The following is a 4,262-nucleotide window of genomic DNA, read 5'->3' on the forward strand; positions in this document are numbered from 1 at the left end:
ATGGATATAGATACTTTTGTACATGATTCCTCCAGCATCTTCACAAGGTCCTTTGCTGTTGTTCTTGGATTGATTTGCACTTCTCGCACCAAAGTACGTTCATCTCTAGGAGACAGAACGCGTCTCCTTTCTGAGCGGTATGATGGCTGCGTGGTCCATTGTGTTTTATACTTGCATACTATTGTTTGTACAGATGAACGTGGTACCTTCAGGCGTTTGGAATTGCTCCCAAGGATGAACCAGACTTGTGGAGGTCTACAATCTTTTTCCTGAGGTCTTGGCTGATTTCTTTGGATTTTCCCATGATGTCAAGCAAATAGGCATTGAGTTTGAAGGTAGGCCTTGAAATACATCCACAGGTACACCTCCAATTGACTCAAATGATGTCAATTAGCCTACCAGAAGCTTCTAAAGCCATGACATCATTTTCTGGAATTTTCAAAGCTGTTTAAAGGCACAGTCAACTTAGTGTATGGAAACATCGGACCCACTAGAATTGTGATACAGTGAATTATAAGTGAAATAATCTGTAAACAATTGTTGGAAAAATAATTTGTGTCATGCACAAAGTAGATGTCCTAACCGACTTGCCAAAACTATAGTTTGTTACCAAGAAATTGGTGGAGTGGTTGAAAAACGAGTTTTAATGACGCCAACCTAAGTGTATGTAAACTTCCGACTTCAACTGTATATAATCAATACACAACTTTCAAGGAGTCGGAAATTTGATGCAAACATTTAACTTTTCCAGGGTATAAAATTACATTATCACAATCGCCCCAACTGAACATGATTAGTTGATTGACATGGGTGTACTGTACATTTACTCTCGTGTTGATGCTCGCCAACATTTATAGTTATGTAGGCCTATAGTTTACCGTTATGACCTAGTTACCTAGTTATGGTAGATCTAAAACCCAGTCAATTACTTGAGCCATATTACATTTAGTTTAGGCCTAATAATATATATATATATATTTTTGGGGTAATTTAAACTTTAAATGGGTTAAATGTTATACAGTGCGCAAAATGTCATTCAAACATGTATTTTATTTGGACGGGCAAGAAGGTACGGTAAGGCAGGTAAGCCCCACCCACAACGCTGGGCCTGGTGTGGGCTAGCTTGTGTTGGGATTGTTGTGGGCGGGCCCATGTCGGGTGGTTGTGACTAGCTTCTATCAGTGCCTCTTTTGAAATCCCACACTTTTATAAAGATGCTTTTAATGGTCAAATAACTCAAGCATACTGTACATTTTTTTCTTTTTTTCTGTAGTTTGGCACACAGGGAATAGAGGCCATAAGTAACTTGGTCAAAAATAATGGCTCCAATTTTTCTATCGGTGGGATTATTTAAGAGATGGCTGAGTTTTTAAATCTGATTTTATGTGTCCATGAAATCCTTTGTAAATACACTTCACAATGGCCTATCAACTTGAAACTTTTTGGGATCATCAAAGACATTACCATAATGAATCATGTTAAGTTTAGAAAAATAAGGAAACTATTAACAATTCAGTGTTTTGACTATGTAATGCTTAAAATAATCATCAAAAATGTTCTTATGGACTAAAAGTCACATTCACTCCAAATTTGGTCTTTGGCCTCAACACAATAGTCCCTAAAGAGAAAATAACGTTGATGTATAAAAAAATGGCCAACCTATATACCAGTAGATGCAAATTAGTACATATGCTAATATGCTGAAAATATGCTTCTTCTCGTGAATCATAGGACGAAAAGACGGCAAATGTGGAATGTAGGCCCATAGTACATGTCTTAACTTAGTTTGAGAAAAGCTAAGAGATTGGTCGAAAGTCAGATTTGATGTGTCCATTTAAGCCACTGAAAATCCACTCCTCAGTGGTCTATCAACTTAAAACTTGTCATCACAATCATGGATGACCCTATTGTCAAGGTTGTCGTAGGATGAAGCGGACCAAAGTGCAGTGTGATTATCGTTCCACATATTTTATTGAACGGTGAAACTATGCAATACATACAAAAATAAACTGAACGAACAAAAACAACAAACCGTGACGAAGAGTTAACATACACGTACTCAAAATCAATCTCCCACAAACCCAGGTGGGAAAAACACCTACTTAAGTATGATCTCCAATTAGAGACAACGATGACCAGCTGCCTCTAATTGGAGATCATCCCATACAAAGCCCAACATAGAAATACAAAACTAGAACATCACAACATAGAAAAACCAAACTAGAAAAAAAACCTGTCATGCCCTGACCTACTCTACAATAGAAAATAACAGCTTTCTATGCTCAGGATGTGACACCTATGATGAACCACACTGAATTTGGTATTGATATCTCAAAAATCAAAAATCAAGGAAACTATTAACAACCCATTCTTTGCATATCTAAAGCTAATGCTCAAAAATCTGTAATCATCTTCTGCTTATCTACTTCCTGCCTAAATAATGGTTCAAAAAAAAGAACCATAATCTGGAGACAGATTCACTCCAAATTTTTTAGTTAGACTCATGATTGCATTTATTTTTATTTTTTTATTTCACCTTTATTTAACCAGGTAGGCAAGTTGAGAACAAGTTCTCATTTACAATTGCGACCTGGCCAAGATAAAGCAAAGCAGTTCGACACATACAACAACACAGAGTTACACATGGAGTAAAACAAACATACAGTCAATAATACAGTAGAAAAATAAGTCTATATACAATGTGAGCAAATTAGGTGAAATACGGGAGGTAAAGACAAAAAAAAGGCCATGGTTGCAAAGTAAATACAATATAGCAAGTAAAACACTGGAATGGTAGATTTGTAGTGGAAGAAAGTGCAAAGTAGAAATAGAAATAATGGGGTGCAAAGGAGCTAAATAAATTAATAAATACAGTAGGGGAAGAGGTAGTTGTATGGGCTAAATTATAGATGGGCTATGTACAGGTGAATATATAAAATATATAAAGGAAGATAGTTCCTACATGATAGTGCTTGCTTCGTTATCCAACTGATCTTGTGCCCTATCTGTCATCCTGTGAACCCCATTCATTGCTGATCACAGCTATATTTATTATTATTATTATTATTATTATAGCCACAAAGTCATAAACCTTACCCATTTATACAATTTATCTTCTTAACGTTTATTTTAAACCGCAACCTTAACCCTAACCTTAACCACACTGCTAACCTTATGCCTAACCCTAACCTTAAATTAAGACTAAAAAGCCAAGTTAAGTAACCAATTTTGACTTTGTGGTTGTGGAATCTGACTTTGTAGCTGTGGAATCTAACTTTGTGGTGATAGAATCTAGTGGAAACTTGTGTCGGGCTGGTGTGGGCTTTGTGTGGTCGTAGTAACCACGTATTGGGATGGCGTGGGCTTGGTGTGGGCCAGCCCGTGCCCACCTTGCCCACCGAATTCCCACATGGGGCAAATGGGGTAATGTTTGCTGGGACACCTGTCCCACTGCCTGTATGATAGAACACCTGGACCCAGCAGGTTCTGCACCAATTAAACAACAGCAAAATGTGATGTGGTGAAGGTTAGAGGTTAAATAGGGTTTTGTGGTTTTGGTACATCCTCCCTCTTCCTGTCCCTTCCCTCTCCCCCTCTCTCTCTCTCCCTCTCCCTCCCTCTCCCACTTGCTTGCTCTTAATATTATTGCATTTTTTAAACGGAAGCCCATCTTCACTTTACTCAAAAATAAAATTTTCGGGATGTCTCTTGGTCTGACAAACATCGCTCTAGCTTTGTCACCTTTCAAAAGTTGTACTGGAAAATTGCATGATAATTGCAAAAAGAATGCCCTCAAATTTCCATTAAAGAGATACACAACTACCTCTTGGATTATTGCTGAACTATGCCTATTTTAGCTTTCCCAGGAGGCTAACATCTCTTGATTGGGTTTTGGTGCTGAACTAAGGTTGTTATAGTATTTTAAAATGAGGGTCTACTTATAATTTTGTATTTGCTCGCTTGCCTCACTTTTCAAAGAATGAAATCTGTTAAACATGAACAATTTTTTTTTAAATGAATATAAATTATAATGATCTATTGACTAATGAATGCATTAATATGAATATCAACTACAAATGATACTGAAGTGATATTAAGATGTAATTAAAATATGCTCCAAATACAAATTAACATCAGATAAACAGTTATTGCAATATGATTAAAATTAGAGTAATACACATGGAGTGCTGAGTGTTTCCTTGGAGAAGTTCTTTACTGATCGCCAGTGTTTGGAGTCATGCTTAGATGTATTTTCATCTGAG

This window comes from Salmo trutta, chromosome 12, assembly GCF_901001165.1.
Source record: "Salmo trutta chromosome 12, fSalTru1.1, whole genome shotgun sequence".
Lineage (NCBI taxonomy): Eukaryota > Metazoa > Chordata > Actinopteri > Salmoniformes > Salmonidae > Salmo > Salmo trutta.